The sequence below is a fragment of the Nuphar pumila genome, chromosome 7, assembly GCF_984573655.1.
Source record: "Nuphar pumila chromosome 7, dmNupPumi1.hap1.1, whole genome shotgun sequence".
Classification (NCBI taxonomy): domain Eukaryota; kingdom Viridiplantae; phylum Streptophyta; class Magnoliopsida; order Nymphaeales; family Nymphaeaceae; genus Nuphar; species Nuphar pumila.
In genome coordinates, this window is record NC_143255.1 from 131,044,096 (window position 1) to 131,056,227 (window position 12,132).

General features: G+C 41.5%; 2 pseudogenes across 2 annotated transcripts; one reads left to right on the forward strand and one right to left on the reverse strand.

Annotated features, from left to right (window-relative positions):
• The first annotated feature begins 558 nt into the window (after window positions 1-558).
• On the forward strand, window positions 559-1,856 carry LOC149833563 (WD repeat-containing protein LWD1 pseudogene; annotated as a pseudogene). The gene has a single exon (XR_016433180.1). The product of XR_016433180.1 is annotated as a WD repeat-containing protein LWD1 pseudogene (transcript).
• A 5,590-nt stretch (window positions 1,857-7,446) lies between these two features.
• LOC149833564 (H/ACA ribonucleoprotein complex subunit 4 pseudogene) lies at window positions 7,447-9,636 on the reverse strand (annotated as a pseudogene). Its single transcript, XR_016433234.1, has one exon. The product of XR_016433234.1 is annotated as an H/ACA ribonucleoprotein complex subunit 4 pseudogene (transcript).
• Between the last annotated feature and the right edge of the window lie 2,496 nt (window positions 9,637-12,132).

Below are 12,132 nucleotides of genomic sequence, written 5' to 3' on the forward strand. Positions count from 1 at the left end.
ACAAAAACGGTCATGTTCAGCATACCTGATCTGCTTCCAAGATCACCCGCTTTGGCAGTCATAAAAAAGAAGTTAGAATAAGATTCAAATCACAAACCAACTGAACATGCTCTAGTGCTGAAACGTATTGGAGAAAACTTCCTGTTGGATTAAACGTGTCAGAATATCCATAAGCTTGGGATAAGCAGACCCACCAGTTATTATTCAACGTATCATTGGGGTTTGAACCTGCAACGTCCTGCCCACTACGGGGAGCTCCCGCTGGTATCAGGACTTCTCCACTGTACTGCAACTCAGTACACAGAGAGGGGTGGGTTTTGTGGTTGTAAACGCTGGGTTACCCAGGATCCGCTGTCGATTTTACCTCATCCAACATTTGAGCCAACTGAAGCATGAAAACAGAGAGTAAGACTGTCTCTAACCCGACCCCGAAGTCTCTACCCAACCCATTTTGGCCTTTGAGGCATTGGTCTTTCTCTTTCTACCAGAGCGTTTTCCTTGGGTCCTGCTGCGGCCGTTGCCCTTTCTGTTCGTATTAGCAACAAAAGAAGAAGAACGCAATCCGCGCGCACAGAGGTTGGGAGTGTAAAGGAAAAGCGGTAGAAGAAGAAGAAAAGGGGAAGACCGGAGCTCAGAGGATGAGCGGTGCCAACGATGGTGGTGGTGTTGGGGATGGGTCTTCGGAGGACCAGCAGAAGCGGTCGGAGATCTACACGTACGAGGCGCCCTGGCACATCTACTCCATGAATTGGAGCGTACGCAGGGACAAGAAGTACCGTCTGGCCATCGCAAGCATGCTGGAGCAGTTGGCCAACCGTGTGGAGATCGTGCAGCTGGACGACTCGACGGGGGAAATCCGGTCGGACCCCCGGCTGGGGTTCGGTCACCCTTACCCAGCGACCAAGGCCATGTTCATCCCGGACAAGGAGTGCTCCCGGCCGGACCTCCTGGCGACCTCCGCCGACTCGCTCCGCATCTGGCACGTCCGCGACGACCGCGTCGACCTGAAGAGCGTCCTGAACAGCAACAAGAACAGCGAGTTTTGCGGGCCGCTGACGTCGTTCGACTGGAACGAGGCGGATCCCCGGAGGGTGGGCACCTCCAGCATCGACACCACCTGCACCATCTGGGACATCGACAAGGAGGCCGTGGACACCCAGCTCATCGCCCACGACAAGGAGGTCTACGACATCGCCTGGGGCGGCGTCGGCGTCTTCGCCTCCGTCTCCGCCGACGGCTCCGTCCGCGTCTTCGACCTCCGCGACAAGGAGCACTCCACCATCATCTACGAGAGCTCCGAGCCTGACACCCCACTGGTGCGGCTGGGCTGGAACAAGCAGGACCCCAGGTACATGGCCACCATCATCATGGACAGCCCCAAGGTCGTCGTTCTCGACATCAGGTTCCCCACCCTTCCCGTCGTCGAGCTCCAGCGCCACCAGGCCAGCGTCAACGCCATCGCCTGGGCGCCCCACTCCTCCTGCCACATCTGCACTGCCGGCGACGACTCCCAGGCCCTCATCTGGGACCTCTCCAACATGAGCCAGCCCATCGAGGGCGGCCTCGACCCCATCCTTGCCTACACCGCCGGCGCTGAGATCGAGCAGCTACAATGGTCCTCCACCCAGCCCGACTGGGTTGCCATCGCATTCTCCGCCAAACTCCAGATCTTGAGGGTTTAGTTTAAGTCAATGCCCCAATCATATGAGAACGAACAATTTTTCTTTTTTTTTCTTTTTCTTTTCCCCTCTTTTGCTCTTCTCTGCCTGGCCAATTCCTGTGAACCTGTTCCCGACTATAATCTCTCTTCTTCTTTAACATAATTTGGTAAATGGTGGTTTGTGGATTTGGATAAATTTGTGTTGCCTAGCATATACATGACAATGCTTACTGAATCATCAAGATAGGTCTCTCGCACTAAATTTAGGGCTTCATTTTGTTTGTCCTATCCAATTGTTCTCCTTTCTTCTTGTTTCCACTTTTTTTTCTTTTTAACTTTAATACAGGCGTGGAAAATTATAAATTTTGGCTTTCTTTGTCATTAGATTGGCTCATTCAGAGCTAAGCAATGTATCTGTTTCGTTTTTCTTTTTCCTTTTCGTTCTTAGGTGCTTACCATAGGTTTGTTCACATGAATCTGCATGTTGTTAGCAGCTTGGGTTTCTTTTCGTTTTCCCCTTTATAACTAATTGATCCAATATTCATGCTTTCATGTGGAGCGATTAATGGTTTGCTGTTTCAGATGTACCATCTTTCGAATGCTGGTCACAAGTGAATGTTGATTGGCAGGCATTATGAATGATTCTACCTGTTCAATTGCAACATACTACTTATATTCTACTGATCTTCGGTAGTTACTTTTGATTGTTTATGCAGTGCTTTTCATGGTGTGGACATGTTCTTAGCTCTTAACTGGCTGAACATATAACTAGAAACTTTATGAGTCTAAGGCTATTGATGAGTTTGAAGTTCCTTCACTTTTTTTAGCTTGTGGAACTAAGCAGATGATGGAGAAATCTCTGTAAATGATGAGATTGAGGTGGTTCCTTGTTTAGCAGGGATTTCTTTTCTTCCTCTTAAGATAGAAACAGAACATGTTTGGTGTTCCATTATGGTGGTGTAGATAGCTTTCTTGTATATGACTAGTGGATTAAATTTAGGTGAACTAGATTTGATGGTGATTAAAAGGCTCCTTCCATGTTGGTTTGTTCGTATGATCGGGTGGACAATGCAGTGGAAGTCATGTATTCAATCATGTCTCTTCTTTGGGTGAATTGGAAAATTCTTTTAATCCAACTTCGTGCAACCAACCATCATGAGTCAGACATGGGAACTTACAAGAAAATCTAACAGATTTAAAAAGTTTAGTGAATTTGAAAAGTTGGTTGATGGTGACTCACTCTAAAATTGGTTTCTTATATCTAATTCTGGTGATAAATTAAATGTGAAATTATATGGTCATGGGCCTGACAAATCCATTTTTCATATTTTTCGCTGTGTTTGTTTTGTTCATGTTTCAGATAATGAGAGACAAACTGGATAAGAAGGCTGTGAAGTATATATTCGTTGGCTGTGTGAATAGGAGAGACAAACTGGATAAGAAGGCTGTGAAGTATATATTCGTTGGCTGTGTGAATAGTAGAAAGGCTAGAAATGCATTGCCATGTCTATTTATGAAGGGGTGTAATCTTTGATGAGCAGTTTTTCTTTGTGGGGTTCGAGCTCTTATAATGTGCCTAGAGATATAGTTGACATAGTCACATGTCAGATTTAGATAAACCAGAGTTAGAACCATTTTCACTACCTTAGAAAAGTTAGAACTTGATTCCTATAATGAGATTAAGGCTTTGCTCTTTGGAAAGATCTTATGTTAGAAGGGATATAAGTACTTAAAAAGAATGAAACTCAAGATCTAGCACTTTTATCAAATGAAGTTGAACCCATTTGTTATAAGTGGATAGACATTGAAATCATTTGTTGTAAGTGGGTGTAAGGTAAAGCATAGGTGGCACTTATCTCTAGAAGACTTTGTCAAAATATGGTGTGAAGATTGATGAGCATTCTAATCCAGTCACTCAGTTGACTTGTACGAAAATGTGTTTCTTTTTGGCTGCTAGTTGTGATTAGATATATAGCTGTGGGATGTAATAAGTGTTTTCTTCTATGATAATCTTGATTGAGATATTTATAGGGAGCAACCAGAAGGTTCTGCTGATCCTAGCGTGCAAACTTAAGAAGGCACTTTGTGATCTTAAGAAAGCACCTAAAGCATGATATGGAAAAATAATATAGCAATTGTTTTGTGGTTATATTGTTTCCTCTGCTGATCCAATTTTGTTTGTGAAAAAGAATTCTGTTGTTACTATCATTCACCTATATGTGGATTATCTTACTGTGACTGAAGATCACGTTCATAAGATTCAACTTATTCATGATTAGTTATCTATTCGTTTTGAGAAGAAAAGATTGGGTGAAAGAAGTATTTCTTGGCATGGAAGTAACTAAGGTGGAGAATAGTTATATTTCTGGACAGAAAAAATAGGCATGTGATTTGATTTCTGTGTAAGGTATGAATGAATGAAGCCTATGAGAAGCACCTGTGAAACCTAGTGTGAAGTTGAACAAAAAGGAAGGGGTCTTTTTAGAAATCCTACTATTTACTGGTAGATGGTAAAAAAAATGGATATTGACTATGATTCGACCTAATATTCCTACTTTTTACCGAGAGATAGTAAAAAAGTTGATATACTTGACTGTTACTCAAACTAATATATTTTATTCCGCTAGCGGTGAGTATTTTATCATGAAGTCCAGTATAATTACACTTGGATGTAGTCAGGAGGATTCTCAAGCATATCTTCTGGACTCGTGGTTATGAAATTCTATATTTTGGTTTTGATTCCTGAAGGTCTACTTTTTGGCTTTTATTTCAGTTAGGCCTCATTAATTACTTATCATGTGTAACTAGTTACACTAATTTATTATGAAAGGACCATTCAAATGTGGTAGGACATGGCATAAGATGGGGTTTCTTTATTCACTGCGGACTCTTTGTTGATTAAGGTACTTTGTATTATGCATGTGTAAAACTCGTAAAATTTTTATATTTTTACGAGAAATAACGATGAATTTAAGGCTAAAATATTATTTAAATTAAGATGAGAATTAAATTATAATTCGAGCATTAATTAAGATTCAAAGTTGATAATTTATTTTGAATCAGGTTTTTGTTTTTTAATCAGATTTAATCTAGATTTAAGTTGAACTTAAATGAAATTTAATTTGAATTTCAATATTAGTCCGGATTTGAATTGAGTGTGTATTTGAATTTGGACTTTCATTGGATTTTGCTTTCAATTTTTGAAGTTTTATCAAATTTGGATTTTGATTTGAGAATTTGAATTCGGATCAGATTTGGATTTGAATTCAGATTTAATTAACAAGTCTTGAAACTTATAATCGGAGTTGGGTTTGATTCGAATATAAATCAAGACTTAATTGAATGTCAATTCAAGTTTGAATTATATAATAATTTGAATTTTTGTCAAAATTGAATTTAAAATTTAAAATTGAATTTAGATGTAATATCTATAAATTTTTTAATATATTTCTAATGAATAAAATAATATTAATGATGAATTTTACGAGAAAAAGGGTAAAAATACAAATTAGCCTAAGATGAATTATAAGAAATACTTTATGAAAAATTAAAGTTGACTCGAGTTGATTTTAGTGAAATTCGTATTTAGAATCGAATTTATGAAAAAGATGAAATTTAATAAAAGAATTGATAAATTTTATCGAAATAAAGTCAAATATGATTTTAGATGAATTTAGAATAATTTGATATGAATGAAATGTAATTTCAATAAATTTGAATTTAGTTTCATGAGTTTAAAATCCAATTTACAAAAAAATGAAAACAACTAAATTGTCCTGTCGACCCTATTGGAAATCATTTTTTAAATATATTTCTGAGAAAATAAAATTTAAAAAAAAAAGATAATTAAGCTAGACGAATTGTGGTTCAGAAGTTCACATACATTTGAAAATAATGTAGGTTGCATTTAGAGTCATTCCGTTTAAAACTTAAATTATAGTTTTGAAATAATTGAAATCCAAAATAATAAATAAAGTTTATTAAAAAATAATTAAATAAAATAAAAAATTTAATTCAACTAAATTGAATAAAATGGTAGAGGTCTATAAGTGGGTTGTCCCATCCTATGTGATACTTTCTTAATGACTTAAACAAAAGAAAAATGAAATTAAAGCTTTAAATACAAAGGTTTTTAAAAGTTTTTAAAAAGCAAGACTAAAACCCAAAAGTCAAAACTTACCTAAAAGAATAGGGAAGCCTTCCAAGGGGGTCCCATCTAAGAATTTTCTAGGATGGGAAAACTGAAAATTGAAAGGTAGATAGAAGGGATTGAGAATAGGAAAGAAAGAAAGAAAAAAATATATAATAAAAAGAAAATAAAACTTGACGTAGTCAAACTTGCTTGCTTTTGACAACCTTTCAACCAGCCCATATACTATAATAAAATATAGTATATCATATATATATTATATGTTATAAAGGTAATAGATATTAAATAAAAGCTATCTAATAAAAAAAAGAGAGAGAAATAAACAAGAAATAAAAAAAATTTAAAAGAGTAGGAGAAAGGAAAGAAGAGCTAGCCCAGTCCTTTACCTAATACCCTAAACACTATAAATAGAGGAGAGGCTCCCCCCCCCCCACTATTTTGCCTATTTTGAAATTTTAGCCCTTTCTAGTTCCTCTTTTCTTTTTTTTCTTTTTTCTTCTATCTTTATTTCTTTGCTTGTGATTTTCCTCTTGTGCAATCAAAAGGTGAACCTACGAACGTAGGTGAAGCAAGTAGACAATCTAGCAGCAGCCACTATACGAAGCGGACGGTCGGTTTGCCTCAAGAATTTGCTTTTTCTGACTGAAAGAAATGTTTCGCTTGAAAAAGGCAGGAAGTTTTATTCTCTACACGTAAATCAGAACTTATAGACACGAGTTATTCTGATTGCTAATAAGCACAAACCCTGTACCAAACCCCAAATGCGTGGGATTGGTGTTGAGTTTATCGAAAAATTTATCAGAGACGATTTTCGGAAGAAAACCCCTCTAAAAATCATTTTGTCAAAATGGTGTTTTTAGAGTTTGAATGAATATATGTGACACTTAATTTTTATGTTATTCTATACTAGCCTTCATACAATTTATATTGGAAGACCAAGGTATGTTGGATCATGCAATTGATTAGTTCAAGTCTGTCACAGACTGGATCACGCAAATCAGCTCATCAAACATAATTGTCATTTTGTTGTCACAATCTACTACCCCTTGTCACAGGAATTGAAGGCGGGATCCAATGCGTATGCCAGCACTATTTTTTGATAGAATCAGGGATAGAGGTGCAACTGGACCATATTCAACACGCATTTCAACATAATACTGTCGTTAATATGACGAACTAGGGTTCACAATGAACTTTGGTGACATCAAAAGAGGAGTGGACTGGATCCAAATACAAAGCTCCCCTTAGGTACGACAAGGAACTCCAAATTAATGCAATTGTAGATAAAAAAGACTGCTATTAATATTAGTGTTCTTCTCCACCATCGGACAATTATTATTACCGTGTCTACAAGAACATACAACGCCTATAAGGAGATTAAAGTGCAATAAAGCAGCAATCCAGTCTGCAATTAACTGGAGCAAAGTCGGCTAATACAATCACCTAAGATGGTATCGCCTATTATAATAACCTATTATATAACACCAGATATTTCCATAGCTTATTAATATGACTAAATATTTCCATACGTATTCGTATGATGACATACAGACAAGTAATGAGCATTACAGCGGTGAAAGTGCAGACAAAACAATCTACATCTCAAATTTGCGAAAAAAGGAAAAACATGTCGAGATGTTGCCAAAAAATTATTTTCACCACAAAAATAACTGGTCTATACGCAGAGCTACAGGGAAAACTAGTTCTGCAAAAACAACTTATAAGATTAAAGGCACAAAAGCAAAAACATTCTTACCTAAGCCATAAAAATATCGACACAGACAACAGGGAGGCTGGCAGCACCGGAACCGAGGTTACCAAAATCTTGCCTGAACAACAATGACTCCAAGGTGAACATCAGCATTAACAATTACTAATCTTGCTCAACTTGATCTTCAGCTTTATTTTTCTTCTTCTTCTTCTCCTTTTTCTCACTTCTACCATCTTCCTTTTCACTTCCACCAGCATGAGGTGTTGCTAGTGCAGCACCTTCCTCTTGCTCCTCCTTGCTCTTCTTCTTTTTCTTCTTTTTCTTCTTTTCCTCTTCCTTTGAAGCCTTATCCTCATCGGAAAATGCAGGCTCTGACTCATGTTTTACGTTCTTCTCTTTCTTTTCTTTTCCACTCTGCTCCTCATCAGAGGGTACAGATTCACCCTTCTCACTGTTCTCCTTCTTCTTCTTCTTCTTTTTCTTCTCGCTTTTCTCATCTCCGTCTGCTTCCACTTGCACTTGCTCCTTAACATTCTTCAATTTATGCGTCCTTTTGGATACTTCTCCCCCTTGGTCTTCATCACCCTCGACCTTAATCTTCTTTGATGATGGAATGGGACTTGAACTTCCATCATCTAGTTTTCGTTTAAGCCCATTCTCTACATCTTGCTGACCGTCTTCCTTGTGTTTCTTTTTCTTCTTCTTTTCCTCCTTGCCCTCCGATTGGTCAACATCTTTAGGAGCCTTAGCCTCTGGCTCAGTCATGGCCGCCAATCCAGCAATCATAGAATCTCCACCAGTGGGAAGGACTGCATTTCTCAACCACTCCCCAGGGGTCTTGTCGTTGGCTTTCCCGTGTTTGTCTAGCAACCCTTCAGCAATCATCTTCTTCTTCTTCGATGCTTGCGGCCCCAAACCCCATTTCCTAGGATAAGTATCCCTATCCATCACCACCCTCTTGATCCTAGCCACCACTCCATGATCGCAAGTCGCCATTACTGCAGTTGTCATCTCCGCTATCCCCAGAGCAATGGCTTCCCCTTTGGTCGTCATCAGAACAACCTCCTCCCCGTTTTCGATGTCATTATCGAACCTCAACAGCCCAGGAATCATGAGCTTGGCACCGTAGCAGATCGCATTAACCGCAGAATCCTTCACAACCAATCGCTTGTAGCTAGTCAAGAGCACTTCCAGCGGCATGACAACGCGTCGAAGATAAGCTTCATCCCTGCAATTGTCGTAGATCCACTGAGCGTCCATGACATCGTGCATCGTCACCATGTTATCCCTCTCGCCCAGGATCCCCGACCGGACCCTCCTGAGCTCCTGCATATGGCCGCCCACGCCGAGGATCAGACCCAGATGGACGCAGAGCGTCCTGATATAGGTTCCGGCTTCACACGAGACCCAGAACACGACGAGGTGCTTCTCCGCATCATACTCCAGGAGTTTGCTCTCGTAGATGGTTCGGATTCGAAGCTGCCGCTTAACGGCGGAGATGAGCGGGGGACGCTGGAACAGGGCGCCGGTGAGGGTCTCGAGGGCCCGGGCGACCTTGGAGACGTCCGGAACGGCGGAATGGAGCCTGGCGATACAGACGTACTCCTTGCCGGCACCCTGCTGGGACTTGACGAGGCGGGTGGCGCGGTCGATGCAGACGACGAGGCTGCCGGTGACCTTGGGGTCGAGGGTGCCGCTGTGTCCCGTCTTGGCCACCCTGAGGATGCGCTTGATCCAAGCCACCACCTCGTGGGAGGAAGGATTGGCGGGCTTGTCGAGGTTGATGATGCCGTAACGGAGGTACTCGGCGAGGGGACGCTTGAGAGGAGAGTAGCCGGTGGGGAGGGGAGTGTAGTGGCCGGTGCGGACGTTAAGGCGGTCGTAGTTCTTGAGGAGGAGGGGCCATTTGGAGGTGTCGAGCGGAGGGGTGAAGCCCTGCGGCTTGATCAGATATTCCGCCTCCTGCCTCACCTCTTCTTCCTCTCCGCCTGGGCCGCCCTTGAGTGCCAACAGAGCCGTTGTCTCTGCCTCGTATTTGATCTCCTGTTCATCTCCCCCTTCGCCGTGCTTGGACTTCTTCTTCACCTTCTTCTTTCCTTCCGAGAGGGTGGACATGATGGACTTAGATTCGCTGGTGGTCCTCCTCTTCCTAGAGAAGGGGATTGGATTTGGAGTTCTTCTGTTATTCAGACTTCAGAGAGAGAGAAATGCCTCAAGGGCGCTTGGAGGCTTTTAAAGAGGGTTTAGGGTTTTACACTCATGCTAGGGTTTTTTTCCAAAACTGGTGGCGAGTTTTCTCGTCCAGCCTTTGAAATGAGCCATCCATCACGAGATGAACGGACAAGTTAAGGCAAAGTTTTTTTTTTTGTTAGGTCATTTTGCAAACTAGTCCCTGCCTTATGGATGTTTTGTGAAATAGACCCCTATGTTATGCAATTTTGCAAAGCCATGCCTCTCTTTTCCTTCACCCTTGCAAAGTGATCCCTTGAGTTAAGAGTCATCCCCATCCCCAGTCCCTACCCTCTGACTGCAGCCGTTAGATGCTCATAAGGTGATGTCTTCTGTAGTTTGTACGAAAAACAGTGGGAACTTCTTTCTTAAAGGCGACCTGGGGATGTCGAGATCCCTAAAAGCTTCTTGAAATCCTGAATCTGTGGCCAGGGGTGGGTAGGTGGTTGAGCTACATATTCAGGTTTTGAGATCCGAAACTCTCAAATGCACACTACATCTGTTGGTGGCTTAGCTTAGTGCACGCAGAAGGCGAGCCTCTGTCTATAAATGCAGTGATCCAAAAGATTAGTTTGTGCATCGATGTTTTGGCTCGTCACTAGCAGATCATCCCAAATAGGCCAGAAAAGTGATAGGCTGGCCGTAGATCCTATTTGAGATTCAGTTTTTAAACCACTCGGATAAGTAGGGCTAGAGATCCATGACCCTACGTTAGAAGAATGAACCTCAGGTCCTACCTTAGATTCAGTAATTGAAATGATGAAATTTGGCATGGGCCAAATCTAATCCTTATTGGAGGGATTCAAATGCACCCTAATACGATCGCTGTACAGCACTGACAGTTTGATCACCTTGTTATCTTCCAATCACAAGTTTGAGGGTGAATTATAAAATGTTTTTTTCTTAAGTGAATTGCGTTGCTAAGAAACCGTCACGCAGATATGTTCTTGGACTACTCAAAACACTCTTTAAGTGGTTTACCCAAAAAAAAAAGTCTAAGTGGATGGTTCAAGGCTTCAAGCCCAACTCACTCTTCCAAGACATGATCTACGCAAAGTTTGAGCATCCTTCTCAAAGAGTGAAGCGTGCATCAGTTGAGGGACCTCCAACCCTGAATCCATACCACAGTTTGACATCTAATATGCATGGCCCCAAGTAGTGCTGGTAAACAAACCGAACGAACCAAACATGCCGTGTTCCAGCTTGGCTCATTTACCATGTAATCCAGCTCAGGCGTGGGCTCGAAGTTGTGTTTACCCTAGCTGAGCCTGAGCCAGCTCGTGTAAAAAAAATTACATTGAACTTTTTAAGGTGGAAATTGTGGGGTTGAAACACTATTTACCATTACCTGCCATATATTCTGACAAATTAGGCCAACATGTTTTGTAATAAATGTTGAATTCATATTGTATATATTCTTGCCCTATGAGCAAACCTGTGTTCCGTCTCGAACTCGTTTGTACTTGACAAGGAGCTCGTGGCTCAACTCAACTCGCCATCTATGCAAGCCAATCACAAACGAGTCTCCAACGAGCCAAAACAACCCAAGCCACAAGCTGCCTGGTTCGTTTACCAGCTCTAGCCTGAAGATGAACCCCCGAACACAAGTTGACGTCTTCAATCAATCTGAAAACTCTGCTTGATTGAGTTGCAGGATCTGAATCAGTACAAACCACAAAGCGATGCCACACCCTTTTGTTTTTGCTACTCAGACAATTCAGAAAGCAACACAGAACAAGTCGTTCCAGCACTTGTAACATTGCACCGTTAATGCCCATATCCCATGACGCAATACAGGAGACGTTCAAGCGTCTTCTCCAAGGCCTAGGCCTAGCCTCATTAGCAACTGCTTGACCGGACCAACGCCATAACTCGTGGTCTTTCAGTTACCAATGACAATGAAATGCTTAGGCGTTCTATGCACCTCATGAAATTTTTTATATTTACAGGATCAGAGACCTAGCAGCGATGGCGCTGGCTCTGCCTGCCATACTTACCGGTCACTGTCCTGGCACCGTAAAGATCAATGACCCCTTGCCCCCGGGGAGTTGCCACCTCATGAGTTATAATCAACATTCCTAACAATATATCCTCATAATCAAGCCCAAATATCATATTAATGAATCTTCAGATTAGCACACGGAAGCATTTAACACCCCCACCCCAAAACTCTCTCTCTCTCTCTCTCTCTCTCTCTCTCTCTCTCTCTCTCTCTCTCTCTCTCTCTCATTCCATTGAACTTCAGCGTTAGCAAACTTCAAAAAGAAAGTGGAGACGATAACAAACCGCCAGGACAGGTAGGAAACAAAAACGACCAAGAGATCAACATCCAACCTTGGTGCAAGTCGACAATGTTGCGACGTGCAACATGGTTGTAACTAA